Source organism: Acinonyx jubatus, chromosome D3, assembly GCF_027475565.1.
Source record: "Acinonyx jubatus isolate Ajub_Pintada_27869175 chromosome D3, VMU_Ajub_asm_v1.0, whole genome shotgun sequence".
Classification (NCBI taxonomy): Eukaryota; Metazoa; Chordata; class Mammalia; order Carnivora; family Felidae; genus Acinonyx; species Acinonyx jubatus.
This window is the reverse complement of record NC_069392.1, coordinates 73,420,516-73,445,059: the sequence shown is the minus strand read 5'-3', so window position 1 is coordinate 73,445,059 and position 24,544 is coordinate 73,420,516. Positions and strand designations below refer to the sequence as shown.

General features: G+C 41.9%; 1 long non-coding RNA gene across 1 annotated transcript; it reads right to left on the bottom strand.

The window, feature by feature from the left end:
• Positions 1-2,235: 2,235 nt before the first annotated feature.
• LOC113602357 (uncharacterized) lies at positions 2,236-15,184 on the bottom strand. Its single transcript, XR_003423788.2, has 3 exons — positions 14,981-15,184; positions 6,202-6,495; positions 2,236-2,494 (listed from the first exon to the last, which is right to left on the bottom strand). It is a non-coding gene; the product is annotated as an uncharacterized LOC113602357 (long non-coding RNA).
• Positions 15,185-24,544: the final 9,360 nt, after the last annotated feature.

Sequence of the window (24,544 nt, the reverse complement as noted above, 5' to 3'; positions counted from 1 at the left end):
CACTGCAAAGAGGCAGCTCCTTGTGGAATTGAGAACTCTGTAGTGGCTTTGCCTTGTGGCAAGATCACCTTAAAATAGTGTATTCTGAGTATACCGTTAATTAACCCGACTGGGATGGGGTTGAGAAAGAAAGGGTCTTGTCATGGCTTGTGCTGTGGCAACCACACAGAGATAGAGAGGCAGCAGTGGGGGTTGTTTTGGAGGACCCCCTTCCTAAGGACGTGGAGGAAGTGAGCCAAGCATTTGTGACATAAACCAGTGACTCAAGAAGGAACAGGAAAGGACTATCACAAGTTTCCTAGCTTGGGACACTGAAAACGCAAAAACAAGGTCACGTGTCCACACAGTGAAGAAAGGAGTCTCTGAAAAGGGAGGAAAAAACAGCCAAATATAACTCCACATAAAGACGATCAGAAAAACATCCTTGCTGGTTTGACAACCAACCAAGAATAACATATGAGTTCACTGAGCTCCAAAAATGGGGGGAAAGATAGAAGCACAAGCCAGCTAATTTAAAAATCAAGAAGTGCATTTCTCATCTTCCTGCAGAGGAATGTTCCGGAGCAGATCCTCCTAGAGTAGAGCTAGCCCCTTAAAGCGGGAGTTTCCTGTAGAGATTGAGCAGCTGCACCTTTGATGACTCCTTGGATATTAGCAAAACACTCGCTAAATATAGATGAACGTCAACAAGTCATAAATAAGGGAACAGGAGTGGGAAACTCCACACAAAAGGTGAGTGGGCAAGAACAAAGACATCCTTGTCTGCCAAGGCAATTATCACGTGCAGCATCGAAGCATTAATCAGGGAGTCATTTAAAAGTTCAAATGCCAAATAAGAATAAAAGTCCCATGCAGGAAACTGTCACATATCAGGGCACTGGAGGCAAACTACTACCTAGTATCTGTTTCCAGCACTCTGTTCCGTGGGGTGGAAAAAAAGCATGCCGTTGGCAGGGACTCTGAGGATGTTACAATGGCCAGGTGGCAAAGAGCTGTTCAGGCTGCCAGTCTGGTGTTTTACCTACATTAATTCTTCCTCTGTTTAAGTTTCCTTTACTTGAAGGGAAACCATACAATCTCTATCGTGATTTCCCTGAGGGATGTCGGATACCAGCTACCTGGGCCTTGAGTGGGTCACTGTGGACCATGCTAGGTCAGATTGACGTTGTTTTCTCAAAACAAGCCAAACACGTGCTGATTGATGTCTGCTCTTCCTGTCTGCCCAGATTAAATCCATTCAAACTCGGAACAGTCCGTACTTATTAAGTGCCATGTGTAGATGGTGTGGCGCTTGGGTCTACCCATGACACATCAAACAAAAAGAAGCACAGCCCCGTTTCCAGTAAGTCTTGGTGTGAAGAGGCTTTGCTGTAAGCAAATGGAAACCTGTCGGAGCTACTCCCACAGTTTAGGTAATTCCTGCTCAACACAGAAAAGCATCTTATCTTGGTTCATCTCAACGAAAACTGGTACCCGACCCCCTCCACACACCATGTAATTTCTAACTTGTAACTTATTGAATAATTCTTAAAGGATTTGTAGAAATGAATAATTCTTGTTAGAAACCTTACATTAAAAAAATATCTTCACAGGGGTGCCCGGGTGGCTCGGTCGGTTAAGCGTCCGACTTGAGATCAGGTCATGATCTCACAGTTCGTGAGTTTGAGCCCCGCAGTGAGCTCTGTGCTGACAGCTCAGAGCCTGGAGCCTTCTTCAGATTCTGTCTCTGTGCCTCTCTCTCTCTCTCTCTTTCTGCCCCTCCCCTGCTTGTGCTCTCTCGCTCTCTCTCTTTCTCTCAAAAATAAATAAACATTAAAAAAATATCTTCACGTTATTTGGTAAGTCCTCAATCTAGTACTATACATCAGTGACCAAGTTACTGAAATCAAACAGTTAAGCCAGGGTAGGGCGAGCTGGTGAAGGGAGGAAACAAGAGTGGTTCTCAGGTGTGGGTTTTTTCAGAGTCACTTCTGGCCTCTAGGGAGTGTAGCAGGTTTTGATCTCTCTGTTCTAAGACCTCTGGTTTTCTCTGTCTTCTATCAATGGGAATCCCCCTTGAAACTTGATGTTACATGCCAGAGAATCTAAGAAACCACGAATCTAAAGACAAGCCATTATTTCGCATTCTCAGAAAGAAAAAACTGCTGTCAAACTACGTCATGTCTTAGATTGTAAATGCGTCTTGATTTCAGAGATGTTAAAATAGCAACAAAAAGTGCATTTATGATTCGAGGGAACACATCTTCATCATTTTCGTGGAACATAAGGAAATCTGAGGTCTAATAAGCATAGACTAAACAAATACACGCAAGGTAAAGATCCTTCTTCAGCAAAAACTTTTCTTTAATACCTGTTTCCAGAAAGTGCTCAGTTGAGACTTCAGGACAAGATTCTTTGTGGAGACTTTTTTCAGCTGTCAGCCACCACAGGCGTTATCCAAATGGGACGGGTGAATCAGGTCAACAAACCATCAGATGTCGCTGTGTTTTTCAGCCTGTGTCATGGCAGAAAGATAAGGCAAGATCGATAACAGTAAGTGAGAAAAATAACACATCAGCCACTATGAGAAGCACATGGGTGTCTGGGGCTCTACCTGCTTCCTGGCCACCTCTGCCCACAGCTCTGTTCTCCGAGTCACATAGTGAGCAGGAAGCCATGTGACTTTGGGAGAAGAGCTTTGGGAACCAACTCACTATTTAAGACAAACTGGGATGGGGTGGGAAGTGAGGTACTTTATGTTTGTACCTTTGATTAGGCCCTCACAGATCAAAGCTCTCTGAAAAACCTTTTAAAAAATGTTACATATATGATATATAATACGTACAAGAGAGTGTGTTTAACATCTATTATACAATTTCAAGAATAATGACAAAATAAATCCAGTAAAAGGAAAAATAGTACTGATGCTTTGAAGCCTTGTGCGTGGTATCTCCAAATGGTATTGAACCCTTCTCTCCAGAGGAAGAACCCTTCTTCTCACCCTGCGTTTTCTCTGAATCACCTTCTGTCTTTTCTTTATGTATAGATATTCCTAAACAATATAACGTTTCATTTTGCCTGTTTTGGAAATTTAGATAAATAAAATTATGCCACATGCATTTTTTTTAAACTTGCTTTAGTATTGCTGCATGTTATGCATTTTAGATTCAGTCATGTTCATATGTAGCCATATTGCATTCCGCTGTAGGACTATGTCGTAATCCGTTCATACATTTTCCTGTTTGTGGATGTTTGGGTTTTTTTTTTTTTTTTTTAGTGTTTATTTATTTTTGAGAGAGAAAGAGAGAGAGAGAGAATAAGCGTGTGAGTGGAGGAGGGGCAGAGAGAGAGAAAGCCAGAGAATCCGAAGCAAGTTCCAGGCTCTGAGCTGTCAGCACAGAGCCCGACGTGGGGCTTGAACTTGTGAACCCTGAGATCGTGACCTGAGCCGCAGTTGGACGCTCAACCAACTGAGCCACCCCGGTGCCCTGGGACTGTTTTGTTTTGAACAACAATGCTACTATGAATACTTTCATACATGGAGCCTGGTAAATACGTGCATTCGTTTCTTTTGGCTGTACATCTGCGAGTGAAATTGCTGAGTTGTGGGATGTACACATGCTTAATTTTACTGTGAGATGCTAACCAGTATTCCAAAGTGGGTAACAAAGTGGCAGTTTACTCCAAACAACAGTTTATGGGGGTATCCATTTTTCCATATTTATTCCGCATCTTACTGATAATATTCTTAGACTAAAATTTTAGCCACCAGGTGAGAGTGAATGGTATCTCACTGTGGTTTCATTACACATTTTCCTGATGATTAATGAACATTTCCCTGTATGTAACAGACATGTGTCTTGTCTCCTCTACGAAATGCTTTCTCATCTCTTATGCCCTTGGATTGCTTCTCCCTTCCTCAGTTGTTTTTACCTTATTGACAGAGAAGTTCTTTATTTTCTGGATATTAATGCTTTGTTAATTATAGGTATTTTAGATAACTTCTCCCAGGCTGTATCCTTTTTTTTTTTTTTTTTAAACTCATTTTGGTGTCTTCTGAAGAATGGAAGTTAATGTGGTTGAATCAATCATTACTTTTTCCTTATTTTTTTCCTTGTAGTTAGTTCTTTTTGTGACTTCTTTAATAATCTTTCCCTAGCCTGACATCACAAAAACGTTTTCCGTTTTCTTTCTAAAACTCGTAAAATTTTTCCTTCCATATGTCAGTGATCTAACTGGAATTGATTTTAGTGAATGATGTGAGTAGTAGTTCTGTTTTCTTTTCTTTCTTTTTCTTCATCTTTAAAAACATTTTTTTTTTTTTTGAAATTACTACCTGATTGTCCCAGCACCATTATTTAGGAGTTGTTCCTTTTCTACTTATTTGTAATGTCACTCCTCCCATATATGTGTGCTTTCTCTGTTCAGGCCCGGAGACTATTTTTCTGTCTCTGCCCCAGTACCACTGTTTTGTTTCCTGTGACTTTATAATTCTTGTCTGGTAGGGCACACTATAGTTTTCAAGTCTGACTGGAATATGAATTGATATACGCTGATAGATAAACAGAAGACCTCCTTTAAATTCGAAAATCTCAGGAATGTCGACTCTAAAATATGCTGGCATTGAGTATTATAAGAAAATAAAAAGATAAAAAAAAAGTCTTTTCCTTCAATAGCTCTATTTGAGCCAAATGTACATTCTTTTGCAAAGACACAACAGAAAGCTAGGATACACTTTGCTGAAGACTAGCGATATTGTCTATTTTTATCTCTACAGAGATGTGAGGATACATTTGGGTTCTCTCCTTACAGGATCCAGAAATCGAACAGTTGAGATGTAAAGTGTGGATGACATACACACTCGTACCTTCCTGGACTTCTACGCACAAGGACGTTCATTTCACGCTCCCCTTCCATTCACTCAAGGTTATAAAGGCCCACCTGGGCAAGAAAGTCCTGCCTTTCCAGAGAGCTCTAGCTCACCCAATTTGATCTCATTTTATTTTAATGAAAAAATATAACGGAATAGATAATAAAGTTCTCCCAAAGATGCCTTCTTTAGAGTTTATCTAAAGTTTATCAGAAAAATAACTTTGACTAAGTTAAATGGCGATGTGTCACACACCCAAAACGTGTGAAGCAATTTGAAAAAATATTTTAAATATGCCATGGATTTGTAAATTAATGCAGGGCTCACTGTGCTTGAATTTCCATTTCTAAACTGCTTCATTTGCATGCAAAGAGTGGGCAATTTTTGTGTGTGTGAAAATTTAGCCTTAAGAAATGAAAATCAAAAACTCAGCAACTTGAAAAGAGCTGTTAGGCATAGAAATTGTTTAATCGGTTTCCAGCAGGGCCAATGGTGTTGGCATTTTGAAATACCAGATTGGATTGGCATCCTAGAAAAAAAAATCCTCAGCTCAGAAAAAGTCGCCTAAAAAAGCCACCATCTACAGAGTGGTGAAACAAGATAGCCGAGATATGACAAATGCCAATGGAACGAGTCCTGCGATCGAGAGAGAGCCCGAAGTGTGAAATGAACAAATGTTAGATGTGATAAAATTTCTGTCAGTGCTACCCCAATCATCTCTTCTGACAAATACAATGCCTGATCAGAAAATCAGGTGCTTTCGTCTACAGGATTGTTCCTTGGGGAGATTTTAAGAGGACCCAACTCTACCCTGTGTTCCCAAGCCCGTGCTCCCATTTCGGAGTATATTAAAGGAGGGGACTAATAATTCTCTCTGCGACAAGGTTGAGATCCCAACTTAGATTTTCATTCCGGGGTTTTTAAAATGCAAGTTTAAAATAAGATTTCATTTAAACACAGCTCTACATTTTGTGATGCTTTTGTGGCTCAGACCTTGGAAATTAGACCAGAATCCCTTATTTTGTTAGAGTTCAAGTTTCTTCATCTACGGTATCCCAAATGAAAGGCACAAAGTTAGATCTACCTGTTTATAATACTGATGATGATGAAGAGTATAATAATAATAGTAATATCCACCCCCCCCACCCCAAATAGTAAACCCTCTTTATTCATTTACTTCTTACACATACATATTTTGGGTGCCTTTTTTGTGTTTGGTACTATGCTAGCTGTCGGGGATGCAAAGTGCAATGCAAAAATGAATAAGAAAGAGATCCTGTGCCCTCAAGAAGTTCGGTCTTCTCAGTGAGTCTCTTCCTAGTGGATTTTACAAAACAAACTCATTTACTTACCTAGTTTTCTCCCAAAGGACCTGCTTGACTACAGAAGGTCCAGCTAACAAGGAAGGAGATTCTATCCTTTCTTATTTTCTCTTTAAGTCCATATGGAAGAGTAACATGTGATGCTGTTGTCTTCTAGTATTTGAGCTCGTTGCTTTGCTCTTCTCCCGACAGTATGGCAAGGAAAAACAGGGCATCAGCTGTTCTGGTTTCTTTTCCCAGGGCAGGGGATGGAATTCTTCTCGGGGAAGAATAAGAAGATACCCTAACTTCTTCATGCTGGGATCACCTCTTTCTGTGTTGTCACTGAAAAAGAACAAACCTCACAGCCCAACCTGTGATGTGAGTCCTGTTTCCTAAGTTCTCAACACCGTACTCTGCACACGTCGATGTTTGTTGATTGAACAAAAGGTTTCTGTGTGATAAAAAATGGTAGTATAGTTTCAAAAGAGGAGAATCAAGCAGGAATTTGTTACTTTGTGCCTATCATGAGTGTATTTAAAACCAATTCTAGAATATGCGTATAGGGAGGTCAAAAGAAAAGAATTGTAGATTGGTAGGGTAAATATTATAAGAATGGGCCCTCTGTAGAGATTCTCAGGCATTGTCCCCTTTAACAAAAAAATCTTTCTGTGGACAATCTGTAGACTGAAGTGTATACGGTGTGAATGGTTCAGACCGACCTTGAAGGGCTAAGCCTTGGGTTCTGTTTAAGGGAAGAAGGTCATGGGAAGTGTCTGTGCAGACTGTGGGACGTGATGGTGTTTGGCATTGAGAGAAGCAGTTATAACAGGCAAAGTAGTGGCTTGGAGCATGAGCTATGGAAACAGAGCACCCAAGACTGAATTGTGGGTTTGGTGCTTCCCAGCTGTATGACCTTGGGCAAGTTACTGAACTTGCTGCTTTGCAGTTGAATCATCTGTAATAATCCCTACCTCGCAGTATTGTTATGAGAATTAAATAAGATGGTATGGGCAAAGCACTTGGCACAGAGGTCTGCATGTGTGAAAGGGTTAAGAAGCAGAAGTCCCCTTTACTATGTCAGAGCCTATAGGAGCAGAGCAAAGGTACTCTGGTGTTAATGCCCATGACGCTTTGCACTCACTTCGGGGAAAAGCACTCTTCTGAGGAGCAAGAGTCCAGGTTTGTGGACTAATGACCCTGTCATTAACTTGGTAGGTGTTTAAGACTGAGTTCCTCAGTTTCCTCAGGTGTAATGTGGGGATCATGGTCTCCAAATTCCATTCGGTTCCAATATTCTGATGTAATGGTGATGCTTCTGTAGTGGACAGTTGGTGGGATCCTAAAGGTCCCATTACACTCCTTGGAAAGACTGGAGACTTCCCATGTCGTCTCTAATGGCATCGTTTGCTATCATTCATATGAAGACAGAATATAATTGAGGCACTCACACCCTCCCATGGCCTATATGCCTTTTTAAATTAAAAGTAGCCACTGGAACAAGTCAGATGTCTTATTGCCGAGTGGCTGATGACCTCACCCAAAAGTGAGTCCCCTGGTTCTGAAATCTCAGCCAGGCTTCTGCCCTCTGTCTGTCAAGACTTGATTTTACCTTTGAACTTGATTTTACATCAATAGGATATTTGGAAATGTTCTTAGTTAACTTTGTACTTGTTTAGTTTCAATAAAAACAGGGCAAATGCATAATTAGCATTTTAACAATAAATAAATTAGAACTCGAGATTGCTGTAACAATATACACTGTTAGAGAAGAATCGAAGAACGCAGTCTAAAAATAAAGGCAAACTCACAAACACACTCTTCTTTCTCTCTGGAAATCAAAAACACACCCATGGTTTTATGACAAAGGAGGAATAATGAAAGGAACTGAGAACTTTTCTTCCCACCTAATAGTGGGAAGGTAGTCGTGTGGAGTTGGATGAGGAACAGTTGTATCCAAAACAATAAACTTGCCCTAAAAGCCTTGATTATTAGTTCCACTTAAAAAAAGCAACAACAACAAGGATAAATGTAAAACCGATGTTAGGAGATTTTTAAAAGCTGCAACCCATGAAAGCCAAATAGTCATTTGCAAAATACTGTTCCAATCAACAGAATTGTTTCCTTCAGAACTGTTGGGATGCTCTCCGTACTCCGTCCTGCTACAGCCTGGAAATTGTTCTTTCTTCCTGTTCAAACGCTTCATAGAGTCTGTCATGCCCTGAAAAATTCTGAGTGTCATTGTGGATTAATTAGCCTCAGATTTAATGTCACAAATTTTCCAAGGCCTTTGCCATTAAGGGAAATTTGGGGCTGGTGATAAAAGCAATCTGTGCTGAGACGAGGTGTACACGTGCAATGAGAGCCCATTGGTAGGTGCAACCCATGGCTCATACACCCTTGGCATTGGTTCAGACTTTGGGAAGTCTGCGTATTCTATACATGCTTCAGTTTAGGTCCAGCATAGTGTGGGGGCAAGTATTAACCTGTGTTTTGACTTTCTCTAAATGGCGTCATGGTGACATATCCTGAGTCCTGTATGTCTAAGAAAGTAATAAATGCGCAAACAGAAATAGGTAAAATAATTCCATGGAGTGAAATGAGCCGTATCCTGAAAAATATTCTTCTGTGTTAAATAAATGATGGAAGAAAATGGATCCAGAATGAGATATTGAGAGTCTCTTAAAATTTGGAGACATATGTATGTGTATCTGTGTGTGCGTTTGCATGCATATGCACACATTTGGATTTGAACTTCGCCGATCTTGGGGTGAATCTGATAATGACATTTATCCCGAAACAAACTTAATGATTTGCCTCTTCCCTATGCTCGTTTCTCCCTACCCCTACTCCCTGGGCCCCCACCCCCAATGTGGGAGGAATTCTAGAAAGTGATTGTGCTCAAATAAGATCCATGTGAGGACACTTGGGTATATTAAGAAAGTTCCCATTGGCTGTAGTAAAGTGGAGTTGGGTAAAAGAAGTAGAAGCAAATTAGTAATGAAGAAAATGTTCCCAGGGTGAAAAAATAATCTATGGACCTCGGCACGGGCCAAGGGGACTGGGAGACAGGCAGGGTGCACTCGGGCCAAAGCTCATTAAATAGAAATGAATCAGAAGGAAGAAGATGGCTTGGAAAGGCGTAGGGGACCTGCATATCCAGAAGGTCTGCATCTGGGTCTGAGCACTTGGAACCCCATCACACACTTTCAGAGCTGGAGGCGAGCTCATAATCACCAAGTCCAAACCCGTCGTGTTGCAGATGAGGAAGCCAAGGTCGAGCCCTTTGCCCAAGGTCCCAGCCAAATCAGAGCAGACACAAGGCTGGTGCCCAGGACTCCCTACTCTCAACCTGGGGCTTCCCCACCACTGGGCAGTGACCTGCTTCTTCTAGATTCGGTCTCTCCTGCTCACTGTAACTTCACTAGGAAATGATAAAGGAAATCTAGGAAACGACATTTATAAATGAGAAAGTGATGAGGGAATAACAGCAAACAAAAGTTATGGTACAAAGCAAGGATTTCTTATGGCCAGCTGCACACTGGAGCTACCTAGGAAGCTTAAAAAATAAATACAGTGACAAACATCTATGTCAGACTAATTGAATAAGAATCAATTTAAGTGAGGCTCTGACACACTGATCATTATCAAAACTTCCCATGGAGGGGCACCCGATTGGCTCGGTTAGCTAAGCTTCTGACTTCAGCTCAGGTCATGATCTCATGGCTCTTGAGTTCAAGCCCCGTAGCAGGCTCTGTGCTCACAGTTCAGAGCCTGGAGCCTCCTTCAGATTTTGTGTCTCCCTCTCTCTCCACCCCTGCCCCACTTATGCTCTGTCTCTCTCTCAAAAATAAACATTCAAAAAACCCCCAATTCCCAGTCGATTATAATGTGCAGCCAGAGTTGACATGAAAGATCTGGATTTGAATCTTGCTAGTATTAGCTGTGCGACATGAGGCAAGTTACTGAACCTCTCTGAGCTTCACTTCACTCTTGTGAGAAATGGAGCTGATAAAGCGTGCCTTTCAAGATGGCTGGGAGATTAGGTGAAATAAAGCATATGACTTGCCCGACACAGAATATTGAGTATTTGTCCTTAAATGTTGGTTTCCTTTCTAAGAATCTGAATCTTGATTCAGTGATTAAAATTAGAGAACCGGTTTTTGTTGGTGAGTTTCCTTTTCTAGTGTGTTCCTGGGCACATTCTCAATAATCCTCATCGAACATTCAGGAATGGCTCTCAATTTCCAAAGTAAGGCGATGGGACAGGGTGCACAGCCACCAAGAAGGTAATCCTTATTTCACTGACGAGTGGGAGTCTGGTGGGTTGCCTGGAGGAAGTGAACCTTCTGGCTGGTATTAGATGGTGGAGTAGGGCTTTCCAGAATGAAACCACATGGCAGTGGATGCACAAATACAACTTTAAGCGGCTTCAAGTCACATATTGAGAAAACCGTTGCCTTTTCAATTCTCTTTCTTAAGTTTACTTTGAGAGAGTGAGAGAGAGAGAGAGAGCGCTCGCGTGCGAGAGCACAAGTAAGTGGGGGAGGGTCGGAGAGTGAGGGGCAGAGAGAGAATCCCAAGCAGGAGCCACACTGTCAGCACTGAGCCTGATGCGAACTCACGAACTGCAAGATCACGACCTGAGCTGAAACCAAGAATTGGACGCTTAACTGACTAAGCCACCCAGGCGCCCCTCAGTTCTCTTCCGGTAATATTTCTTGTCCTAGGAAGACATTTTGCTTGCTAATATCACTATGTAAACAGAAGAGATCTCAGAGCCTTTTCACTTAGAGTTTAACAGTGTTTCATTTTAATTATGTTTCTGTTCGGGTTGCCTTTTATTTATGGCGAGTATTTATTTATTTATTTATTTATTCATGGCAAGTGGCACTGGTTTTCCATTTAGAATAACGAGTGCATGTGAGGAAACATGTGCCCGAACTCCTCGGTGAACACCGGAGGAGTGCTAAGCAGATAGGGACATAGTCATAAAGGTGGGAAATTCCAGGGCTCACCTGTGAGACCCCAGGCTGGAACAGTAACACACTCTTTCTGGGACCCAGCTTCCCGAAACCTGAACCAAAAGTGTTAGACTTGACGATGTCAATGATTGCTATCAATTTAAATACATAGGATATTTAACTTTCATTTAAAAAATTTTCAATGTCTAATTATTCTTGAGAGAGAGTGAGAGAGACACAGTGTGAGTGGGGGAGGGGCAGAGAGAGCAAGACACAGAATCCGAAGCAGGCTTCAGGCTCTGAGCTGTCAGCACAGAGCCTGAGGTGGGGCTGGAACTCCATGAACCGTGAATGAGATCACGACCTGAGCCGAAGTCAGACGCTTAACCGACTGGGCCACGTAGGCGCCCCAAGTATAGATGATATTTAAATTCGCCACTATTTGGGCTTTTCCAGATAATCTTGTTCATTACAGATATATAAAAATATATATCAAAGGAAATGAGATAAAAGTGAACTTTTTCTCTATTTCATGTCTACCGTAGAAGAACTTGTGGGTTACTCATTCTTAATAAAGTCATTCTCTACTGGGATCCATGCTGTTCTACTAGAGTTTTCTTGTCTTGCTGATAGACCCAAGTCATTAATTTTGAAGGCTGTTGTGATCTGGGCGATTACCTGCATTCAGGTGTAACGCCCAAGCCAGGTGTATTCTTTTGTGAATTTCCTAAACAATTAGATCTGTGGATTATTGCTGGGTTAGCATATTTCCTTCTTTTCAGCAGTCTTGAGAAATCTGAACTACAGGACAGATTCTCACCCTGCAGAGTGGTAATAAAACACATTAATCCGGTGGTTTGGATAGAAAGCTGGATCAGTGCTTTGCCTGTTGCTAACTACGTGAGTTTTGGTCTGTAGCACACAAATGCTGATGGTGTGGGGCCGGTGTACTGGGCACGAGGGATGTGGGACCCTCTCGGTCTTCAGTGTTGTTCCCTGAGGTTGTTGCCCACTCGGAAAGGCCAGAACTAGCATGAGGATAGCAAGGCACTCAGGGTGCAGAATTTTAGGAGGCAGTCCTATGTTCCTGTAAGTGTTCCCCCAAGGTCTGGCCCCCTGAAAACTGGCTGTGTGTGAGCCAGGGGTTTCTCTCACCACTGTTCTGGGTGGTGGAGACCCAATGTATCCAGCCCAGTCGCCCTCCTGCTTCTGTCCTTCTTACTCTATGCCTTTCATCCTTTGGGTGCATGATTATTGTCAGCCTTTGGTGAAGGACTCCCTCCTCTGCCAGTTCAAAGTCTCCTTTCCTAGTGCTGATTCCTACACCACCCCTGTTTTATGTAGTTCCCTGGGATGAGAATGTATCCTTCTTGTATCCCAAGCATTGTTCTAGCCCCTTTTTGGTGCATTATTTTCTCTAATCCTTCCTACATTATTTCTCCCACCCCTGCAAGGGGGAAACTTGAAGCTTGGAAAATGACCTGGTTTGCCCCCAGGTGATAATCGTTCTGAAATAAGCAATTCTCCATGACCCCATCCTAAAGAAAGTTTTTTCAGAAATTTCCCAGTCGAGGAGAAATGTTGAGGGAATTTCCCAGAAGGTCAAAGTGTCTGGGATGGATGTGACCTTATTTTGATTCGGGTTGGGAAAATACTGATGACAAAACACTATAGTTCTTTTGGTGGCAAATGGGTTTTAAAGAATAAGAAAGAACATGAAGGTGGGTGCCTCTTTGGGAGCTGGTTTTGACGTAGGGGATTCATGGACCACACAGCTGTAGGCCACCTCATAAAGGGAACGGGGTCCTTGGTTCTGGAGTTGAGGGTGGATCCGTGCATCTTATTCAGTGATGTATCCTAGCAATGGTGGGTGGCTCTGGGCATGAGACTAAATTGTTTGGAAGTCCGTGGAAATGTGGTGGTAAGGACACGGAGAGTTTGGCAGCAATGTATTCGCTCACAAATACTTGGTAAGCATCTGCTAAGTGCCACACGTGATTCTCAGTGCTGGGGATACAGAAGTAAACCACCAGATGAGAGCCTGGCTCTCTGGAAGCTGTGGAGATAAGCCACCACTTGAAGGTGGAGCAGAGGAGTGTGCAAGGAGACCAGGAAGGAGTGATCAGGCAGGTGGCTGGAAAACTGGGAGGAGATGCTGTTGGGTAAGCCTAGAGAAGGGCATTTCCAGTATCTAGACACGCTAAAGCTTCATCAGAGGGCATAGGAATCTGAGGAGAGGGGGCTATCAAACATCTTCGTATACCCTGACAACTTAGAACTGTTCTCCTCTGGCCTTTTGCTGAGAGGCTCTACTCTAACATTCACACGTCCAAAGAACAAATGATGTGCAACGGTAAGGAGGCATATATGTGTTGATGCGTATACTTGCACTAATGCTGGGTTCGTGCTGCATTTCTCTGGGAGGCAAATTTTGTCGCCTGCGGTGTGCTTGAAAACGAGGCATTTGACGTGGTATTCTTTTTTGGGGTCAAAACAGATCCGAGCACCATACGTAAGCTTGCCGAGCTGCGAACGGAGCAGCGATTTCCCGAGACGAGGTGTGTGTCTGCCAGGATCAACCGCAGGCCCTGCCAGATCCTTGTGGGAGATGAAATGCCAGGGAGCAGCCCGCTACCACAAAGAGAAGCTGAATGGCAGGAACACCTCCAACGGCAGAACATTTAGAAATCGTTCCTTGGAAACCAATTTCCCTTTGTGCAATCATGACAATACCAAGATACCAACCCGTTCGCTCCTGAGAATAATTACCATTGCCATTTGTAGAAGCCTTGAGGGTTTATAAAGTGCTTCCAGGGATGTTATCTTATGGACGGTATTTGAAGTTGGAGTGTGTGGTCAGCTGGGACAAGGAGCCCTCCTATGCCAGCTCACACAGGCCCTTGTCTCCTTTCCAGAGTGGAGCCATGGAAACCGTGGCTGCCCCTTGGGACTGGTGTCCAGCCTTTAAATGACTGGCTTCCCAACAATTTTGGAAATGAGAAATCATGACTCTCAATTGTGAGAGTATGGAAGAGTTTCTATTTTCTCCTATATATCTTGAGTTTTCCAAATTTTCGGTGATAAACACGGCTACATTTGTAATTAGAAAAACAAAGTTGTTTAAAAAATCAGGGGAAGTAAGCTTCTGAAATGTGCCGTGGGTTTGGCCACCTGCTTTGGTCGAGCTTCCTGGGTCAGAAGAACCATTCCATTTTGGAAGAGGGGCCAGAGAGGTCATGTAGGCAACCCCATTCGTGTAGCAGAGTGCAGAGAACGCAGCCAACCAAGAAGCAGTGTCCTACTTCTTTAAAATAGATACTTGGAAAGCTTAAACGCCAGCAGAGCGAAGCTGGAGATATCAATCCTCTTTGAGGAAGTGAGATGGGTTCTGAAGGTGCTATTTTCTCTTTCAGATAGTTCATTTTTTAATGAAATAATACGTGCTTCTGAAATGTGACAAAAAATTTAGAGATGATCTCAAAAAATTTTTCCCCAATCTTTTTTTTTTTTTTTAAATGTTTATTCATCTTTGAGAGAGAGAGACAGACAGAGCATGAGCGGAAAAGGGGCAGAGAGAGGGAGGGAGACACAGAATCCAAAGCAGTCTCCGGTCTCTGAGCTGCCAGCACAGAGCCTGACGCAGGGCTCGAACCCATAAACTGTGAGATCATGACCTGAGCCGCAGTCGGGTGCCCCGTCTCTATTTAAAGTCTAATCCCAGATTATTTTTTCCTAACTCCAGTTTCTCTAATAAATATTTATCAGAAGTCTGCTCAGCTTCTGAATCCTTGTAATGATTTTTCCCTATTTTTATTCAATTTCCCATTGTTCTTCATGTTTTAATATAGAAAAGATATTTCACTTACACTTGGCCTTGTTCTCTTGTGCTGGTCACATCTCTTACTCAGAAGTCAAGCTTGAATTGATTTCCACGGGGACCCTTCAGGACTGAGATGAAAGTTCTTTCCATGCTTCCTGGCTCTAACATTCTGCAAAAATGGAATGCACAGAAGTGAAAGTTCCTAGCATGTACTGTGACTAGAACTTTCCATGTCCCTGTCTCCTCCCCCCCCTTATATTATGTCATCTAAGGGACAATATCTCCTGTCATGCTAGAAATTATTCCCACCTTCTGTGTATTTATTGAAAAATACCCAATAGGGGCTATGATATCATCTAATGGCTACTTACTTGAGAGTCTTATAATCTGAGTACTCACCCCAGTTCTACTTCTGACCGGCTTGGTGAAATTTCGTGAATTACTTCATATCATTGAGCTTCACTTTCCTAAAATGAAGATAATGATATTGTTATTATTGTGTGTGGTGACGTTAAAGAGAGATATTTGTAAAGTATCTAGCACAGTGCATTGTACATTTTTTAAAAAGCTTATTTATTTTGAGGGAGACAGAGACAGCACTAGTAGGGTAGGGGCAGAGAGAGAGAGAGAGAGAGAGAGAGAGAGAGAATCCCAAGCAGGCTCCATGCTGCCAGCACAGAGCCCAATGTGGGGCTTGAACTCACAAAACTGTGAGATCATGACCTGCGCCAAAACCAAGAGTTGGACACTTACATGAATGAGCCACCCAGGCTCCCCAGTGCATTGTAAATTGTAAATATTAGCTGCTGTTATCATTTTTAACATTACTATTCTGTCTTTGAATACAGGTATAAACAAATGCATTGATTGGCATGGAGGGAAATGAAACAGTGAACTGAGAGCTTTGAAGAGAAGCACCCCATGGTGGAAAGGCAGCTGCTCGATTTTGTCATTGACACAGATGTGAAATTCCTGAATCTTGGTGGACAATAGAGGGATATTTTCAATCAGGCACAGGAATGGTGAGTCACAAAATGGGTTTCTAATCTGGTTTGATCTGTTTCTTAAGTAGTAGAACTTCCTTAAGATTCTGAGAAGAGTTTGCAAATCAGTTTTCTTATTGCTGTCATGTTTCGTCTTCCGCGTCTTCATAGGTATTTTTGTGGGATGGCTGATGGTGGTGTGTCCAGAGCTGTTACCCAGTTGTAGTGTTAAGCTGGAACTCTGCAGGTGTATTTCTCAGTTAGTTTTCAAATACAAATGACCAATTTAACCAGTGAGATGCATGAAAACAAGATACGTTGCATGGATGATTTCTTTCATTTCTTAGAGGTCTACGCATAATTCTGCTTTTATCCAGATTTCACTTGTTAAATGTGTTCTAAGCCAGGGATGATGGAACCTTCTCTTTTGTTTCCTTATCATGTTGATAGTCTATCATTGTCATATCATACCATAATGAAATTACATGTTTTGCATTCTTATGGACCTTTTTAACCACTTATTTCTGTTTCCTATAAGCATTCTTCAGGATCAAGCTCAGAGTTGAATTCAGTGCCCTTGGGCATTGAGATTTAAATACCTTTGAAAAGGATGCTCGAACTTCACTGTATGATACAGCGCTTGTGCTAAAACCATTGTTATTCTAAAGAATAAATCTTAGAATGTGGATTATTTCTTTATGTTGTGGAAAGGTAGATATGTTTTTAGTTGCAGCATTTTTGAGATAACCCCCATGTGGCTCGCCAGAGTTCAGACTGTAAGCTGTTCTGTTTTTCTGTTGACAGAGAATGCTGGGAGAAGCTTATTTGGTAGTAATGGAAAGAATAGCATCCCACTGGGTAGGGGCGGTACTGTCCAGCCTGAGTTTTGCCAAGGCTGTGTCCAATTACCCCTTAATAAATTTACCACTGACATGGGCACTTAATTGTAACATGTTTTCAATTCTCTGAAAAACTCTCCTCAGACGGAGGTCATTACCATTATCACCCCATTGTTCACAAAGTCTAGTGTAATTCCATATGTCTCATGGGTTTTTGGTTTCTTTAGTCAATTCACTTCCATTAATATTTACTGAGGTGACATTTGGTTGCTTGGGCCATGACAAATGGTGAGGTTAGAATGCCTCGTTCTGTGGTTGGGACGTTGGGACATTGGACATGATGCCTTTCTTTTGAGCATAAGAAATACAAGGAAACAAACCAATTAGCCCTTCAAGTGAGTGCTGAGGATGCCAGGGACATGTGGTTAAGTTACATAATGATGAGAAAGTCAAAAGAAGTACCAACCTAGAGCTGGAGAAAAGAGGCCACTATTTTGAAGATTTGGTCTTATGTTCCAGGCGTGCTATCATTCATGGGGACTGTGAGGGCTCTAGTATCTCAGATATCTGTCCTGATGATGAATAAGTTAGTGGAAAGTTAGGGACTAACTTGACTAGAAGGATTCAATATGGCCAAAGATTTTTCCAGCAATGCTATCCTGAAAAGTGTCAGTATCTTCTGTCCCCTTGTCTCTCTGTCTGATATGCATTACTTGAGAGTATACCAGTTACAGGAATTCCTTCTGGAAAAGTCCATGGTACAAAGCACAACCCACCCTCATTTAAGTTAGGGTTAGGTCCCTGGAATCAAAGGCTTCAATGACCTATCATCGGCATGTCTTGGGGAAAAAGGGAGGGAGGAAAAGGAATCGACATTTGCTGAAAAGCTACAGTGTGGAATATGAGGCACTAGGTGCTTTACAAACATTGTTTTGTTTAATCCACAAAACATGCTGCTGGTGTGATTCCTCTGGTGTCCCCTTTCACCTGATGGTAATAATAATATTCTCCCTTTTTTCATAGATGAGGAACCTGAGGGCAGGGGATATGTTTCACCTACTCAAGTTCCCATGGTATGTGAGTCTAGATTCAGTCCTAGTCAGCCAATGGTTCTCAAACTTTAGCAGGTATCAGAATCACCTGGAGAGCTCATTAAACCACAGACTGAGGGGACTCTTTCTTAGAGTTGCTACTTAAGTTGATTTGGGGTAGAGCTCAAGAATTTGCCTTTCTTACAAGTTCCCAGGTGATGTTGATAATTCTGGTTTAAAACTATTCTTTGAGAACGCCTGTTCCACACTATACTGTATTTTCAGAAACATGAGTTAAACTGGAAAGGTGGACCCAGTTGACTGACTTCCTTAATTTTAGCCCCAAACATTAGGCAACGTCCCCTTAAAGGTACCTAGCCTGCTGTTGCCAATGTTCCCTGGGTTCCTGTAAAAATTCTACCATGGTTTTGGTCTCTAGTTCTCAAATTAGTCCATTTGATATTTGATGTCACCACCAGAGCCTTTGAACAGTTAATAAATGAGATGTATGCTTATGGAATACAGTTGATTTCTAGATTTGTTTGCTTGATCTGGCCTTGGATGAGTCTTTTATCTTGGCAGCCCTGGCCCATCTAAATCATAGCACCTGTAGGGCAGTCACACGAAATTCAGGTGTAAGAGCTTGGAGATGAAGTTCCTGGGTCATACCCAACCCAGCCACGGCAACTTCATGATATCAGATAAGGGATCAGGGCAGTCCCAGGATGGAAGGTCTCCAGTATAATCCATAGTAGCCAGTGATTTCTGGATTTACTATGTATTATTATTGATACACATTCCACATCTTCAAAAGGGAAGTGGTTTGTCTTGGTCCCAGGAATGGTCCCGACGGTGGCAGAAGATTAGACTCTGAATGAAACCTTAAATTCAGGTAGGATCCTGACTGACTTTTTTGCCATCACAACGGATGCCTATTCTTTTGGGGTCGTCTCACCTATATTTAGTGAGTAAACTATCACCCACAGAACTCTAGCTCTGGCCTCTCCTATGAGATCCAGATTTGACTTTCTAACTGTATCTGGGTACCTTTTCTGTATGTGCCTCACTGACTCACTACAATGCACTTTGTTCTAGTTACTACGACTGTGTAGTTTAGCACCTAAAAAATGTCAACAGTCCTTTTGCCTCCAAATCAGCGGTTTGGGTAGGATTTAGCAGGGTTGATGTGTCTCTGGGACAGCTCAAAGATTAGGAACTAAAGCCATCTTTCTGGGAGTTGATGTTGCTGGTTGAGCCATAACTGGGACTAGTTTCCCAGGGAGAATGTACGTATAGAGAAAAAGAGAACTAGAGAGCCATGCAGAAGCCATGTCATTGTCCTTTATGACTTAGCCTCAGAAATCACACAGCATTACTTTCCCCACATTCTATTCATTGAAGCAATTACAATGTGTTGATCAGGGGAGGAGAATAAACTTTGCCTCTTAGTGGGAGGAATGGCAGTCATTCCATGAAAAGAGCAGGTGACATATATACACACATGTCTGTGTGTATCTATGTACGGACGCGGCCATCTTCAGAAAATAAAATCTGCAGTGCACATCTTAGTAAGTCACTAAAGACGGTGTTCGTGAGCAACAGGATGGCCAATCAGTCATGAATGTTTTTGCACACATTCTTGGATGCTGAGCACATATACAGAGGTAGGGAAAATCAAAAGAGAAATACACTTAGCTAATCCTGACGTAAGAAAGTATTCAGTTTAAATGTCCAATAGGTAAAAGAAGAGAATGCAATCATTATCCTTTCTCCCACAAAACAAAGAAGTAGGAGGAAAACAAAGAATCATATTTATGATAGTGCCATGCTTTATCATTTACAAAGAACTTTTACATACATTGTTTAATTACAACTTCAGAAAAGTTTTGTGAGTGTTACAGTAGTATATAAAACACATTCTTAACATGTTAGAGATTCGTGGGGGGGGGATTTTAGATGGTCTGGAGACAATAGAATTGGGGACAGCCAGCTTAGAAAGATTTCATGAGAGAGGATTCTTTAGCAGAATCCCAAAAGAACAAGAAATGACTTGAAGAAGAGGCATTTGAAAGTCCTTTTGAGGAAAAGAAATAAGTAAAAATTCAGAATGGGACAAAGAATTCAGTTTCAGGGAGAAGCAGAGAGATGAAAAAATGTAGACTATTGTGGGCAGAAAAATGGATAAAGGGAGAAGACATTTAAATAGCAGCCCAAATTCCTCATGAGGGGTCTTATTGAACTTCTGAGGCAGTTGGATATCGTTACAGGGTCATGCAAAGGACCATGATGTGATCAGAGTGGTAGTTGAGGGAGGGAGGATTTTTACTGCTGGGTGTAGGGCTTGTCCCAGACCCATGGCTGAGGTAGTAGGGAGGTTAGAGTCCTCACCATGACTGTGGACATGGGGAAGAAACCATTAGAAACAGAGAACCTGTGAAGTGTTGATAGTGAAGTGGTGATAAAGAGAAGGTCCTGCACTTTCTTGAGCTAACTGAATATTTAGACATCAAAATCCCTATGCTCTATGGCAGACATGAATATATTACAGATAGTAACGTCGATTTGATATTTGCTATTCCATTAGCCAATCAAACCTGCTCCTTGAGGGCAAAGACCTTATCTTATACAGCACAGTCCTTAGCACATGGAAAGATCGGATAAATGCCTTGGATTGGGTCCCCCCAGGAGAGTGAGACAAGGATCTGAGTGTGTTTAGGAGGTGTGCCAACTCAACATGGGTTGCAAGTGAGTAACAGGTGTGACTTCAAACCAGTTACCTTTGTGGACAGCTGGAGCTCGGTCTTGCTGGGGGATTTTTCGAGACCTCCAGAGTTACCCATATTGAGGGGCAAAGAAGGTAGAGGCATTCATCCCCTAACCTCCATTCATAATCAGTGAGAGTTGTGTCTGAGGCCTTAGCTTTCCCATGTTCTTGGTTTGTCTTGCTGTTGTGGCCAGAATAAGCCCTCCATCCAAATCAGTGAGCAGGCTTCAAGGTGTGTAGAAGGAAAAGCCACCGAGTGGTACTGGCACTGTGTCCACTACAATAAACCCTGAATGAATAAATGGAGGAACAAAAGAACACACACACACACACACACACACACACACACACACACAGAAACTTAGGTTCATAAATGGGTAGGGCTCTTACTGCTTCTCCCCCCACCCTCTCCTTCTAGAACACACACGAGCTTTTGGCTTTTTTTATTCAGGCCCAGGCTTCCAGCCTCTCAAGGTGCCTTCATGTTACTTCTCTGTCCTTGAGCATGTTTACAACGTCTCCCAATTTAGTCTCATTTGCAAATTTCATTAACAGGCTATTTACCCCTCTTCCGGATCATTAATGAAGATATTAAATAAGACCAGATCAAACATCCATCCCCGAAGCACCCTTCCTTTTCCTTGCCCACCACCCCTTCCCCTTTGCATTTTCTCACAACTCAGTGACCATTCACTGCAACGTTGGCTCACAGGGCTTTCAGGCCATTTCTTGGTCCTTGTCACAAGTCATAACCAAGATAATCTGAGTGAATTTATCAAAGAACATTTAATGAGACGCTGTGTTAGATGTGCCACTCTAATCACACAGTATTAGCTGCATTTCCTTTGCCCAACTAATTTTTCAGTTTTCTCAGTAAATAGTTTCCTGAGGCAAGCATTCGAACAAATTTTAATAAGTCCTGGCATTGGTATGGTTGAGTTTTATTGTGGGGAGAAAAACCTAATTATTTCTTAAGATGTCACTTACGTTGTAACCACATTTCTATGAGGGGTGTGAAAACACACAATTCTATTTTATAGGTGGGATTTAGGACATTCAGGCCAATATACAAGTCCCGAGTCCATCCCTGACAGACTCCCAACCCCTGCATGTCTCCACCACACTATGAGGCCTTTTGACATCTCTGACTGTGAGGACAGCCTCCTTCCCCTAACTGTCCAAAAGGCGGTGACATCTTGACTTCGCTGTACAGAAGAATGAATTACTCCAGCTTTAATTCAACACACATTTTTTTTATTCTCACAATAAATCATGAAAATGATAGTTTATTAAGGCACTCTAGTGCCAAAATTTATGGAATTTGTGGAATTACAGAATTTGAGAGTTGGAAAGGACTTTAGAAGTCATCAGCCTGGGGCAGCTTCCTGGATTCATGGCCATCTTGAAAGTGTGTACACATTTCTGTGGTGGAGTCTCAGTCCCCCTTTCAGTGTCTTCACACCTTCCAGCCTCTGTTGAGCACATCGATGGCTTCTTCCAACATCACCCATTATACTGGTGGATAGAGGGAATTCTCAATTTTTTCTTTTTTCGTTTCAAATTCAAGCTAATATTTCTGTACCTTTCACTCTCTTGCCCATCTCTGGTCTCCTCGAACTACTAGGAACTCATCTAATCTCTTTTCCATACAACACAATTCTTGGGCAACCTATCTGTTTTGCCAAGAGACCTTTGGCCTGAATGTCTTTGGTTCTTGCCACAAGTACTCAGAGGAGTTGGTTTCCATCATTCCACTAACCCGGCTGAGCTCTCCTGGACATGCTTCCGTTTTCCCACATCCTCTTTAATGAATCAGTCACTTGGAACTCTTAAGCCAGGTGTAGTCTAATCTGTAAATGTGCAGTTGATTTTTATAGCTTTTAAAAAAATCAATCAAGCAATCAGCAAGAATTTATATCCCTTAAATGCTTCATATAAATACTTAAATACAAAGTTTGAAGGCAATACAAGCTCTCCAGAGACTTGGGGATCTTTCAGTATGCACAACCTTCAGAGGGCAGAAGCCATTTTATTAAGTCTCCATCTTGAATCTCTCATCAAGAAGGGAACATGCGGTTCTAAAAAGTGTGCAGTGACATCTAAAACAATGGTTCTCAAGTGTGGGAAATGCTGCTGACACCCTCGCGTAAATCAAGTCACTAGAACCAAATGGCACTGACAGTCATTGTATTTGCCAGTGTCACACGTTCATGGGGGGCAGTCAGCCGTTTCACCTAAGGATGTTCCTAATGAAGTAATTCAAATTATCGATTTTATGAAACCTCAGCTATTGAGTATATCTTAGCATTTCCTACGGTTGGATGAGAAGAGCAAAGGAGATGCTTGGGCTGGTTGGTACAGTATGCCAGTCACCTGGAGGGTAGGTACCCAGGAGACTGTCTGAGCCGTGGACTGATCTAGCCCCTTCCTCACGCAATACTTTCTTCACTTGAAAGAATGACTGGCAGAAAAACTAGAGTTTCAGATTTGTGTATTTGGCAGACACTTCCCCAAAAATGAAAAGAGTGAACCTGTCACTTCAAGGGAAACAACTGACAGTGTTTCTTGCCTATGATAAAAATTTAAGCTTTCAAGTGAAAATGAGAATTTTGGAAGACTTATCTCCACCACCATGAACTTGACAGAGTCACAATACTTAAAGACTTTTGAGATAAGTTTGGTGGTGATATTAACAAATGCAATTTGTTGATATCGTATAATTAAATGTGTCAACATTTGGAAGATCTACATAACTTGGGGAACCAATATTTTCCAAATAACTAATGCTTGGCACTCGATCCATTTAATATGCAAGGTAGACCAACTGATTTTAATGTAGCAGATTATAAACACTTGACTGATATGGTTTGACATCCCATATAGTAACTGACCTCTAAGAAACTACTCTTGTTGCACATGGTGTGGTGTCAAAGAAGGAAATCCATACTTATCGGAAAAGGCTATGAAATACTTCTCCATTTTTCAACTGTATTATGAGTCCAGATATTCTTAATTTACCTAACAAACACAACATATCTCAACAAATTGAATGCAGAGGTAGATATGATAATCCCCCTGTCTTCCCTTAAACCAGGCACTAACGAGATTTGTGAAGATGTAAAAAATAAGTCACTTTCCCACTACTTTTGGTTTTTTTTTTTGAAAAGCAGAATTTTCATAAAGATACACTGTTTATGTTAACATATAAATGGATTATGATTGTTACTTTAAAATGCATTAGTAAAGAAATATTTTAAAATTTCTCAGTTTTAACTTTGAATACACTAAGAATTGATAGATGTAACCCACATAAACAGAAGCTCACTGGCATCCTAAATAATTTTTAAAAATCATGGGGTCTTGAGATGGAAAAGTTTGAGAACCGTTGAACTAAAACAAGAGTAGATGACGAATGGATAACTGAACGGAGGAGGGGGTAAATGCATTGGAAACTATGTGGTTGATGGGGTCAAGGGTGTAGGCAGCAGAGAGGGCTGGGATATGAGGAGAAGGGGAGGATTAGGGGTGATTGGTCTGCAAAGAGCCCATGGGAGGACACGAAGGATTTTGGACAAAGTCCAGAAAAGAGATTAAAGAATTGGAAAACAAGGGGCACCTGGGTGGCTCAGCTGTTTAAGCATCCAACTGCAACTCAGGTCTGACTTCGGTTCAACAATAAATAAACATTACGAAAATTAAAAAAAAATAAAGTATTGGAAAACAATTTATGTTAAGAGGCAGAAGGACTTGTATTGTGAGCTTCAAAAATGAGAAAATATAGGGCGCCTGGGTGGCTCAGTCGGTTAAGCGTCCGACTTCGGCTCAGGTCACGATCTCGCCGTCCGTCAGTTCGAGCCCTGCGTCGGGCTCTGGGCGGATGGCTCAGAGCCTGGAGCCTGCTTCCGATTCTGTGTCTCCCTCTCTCTCTGCTCCTCCCCCGTTCATGCTCTCTCTCTCTGTCTCAAAAATAAATAAACGTTAAAAAAAAATTAA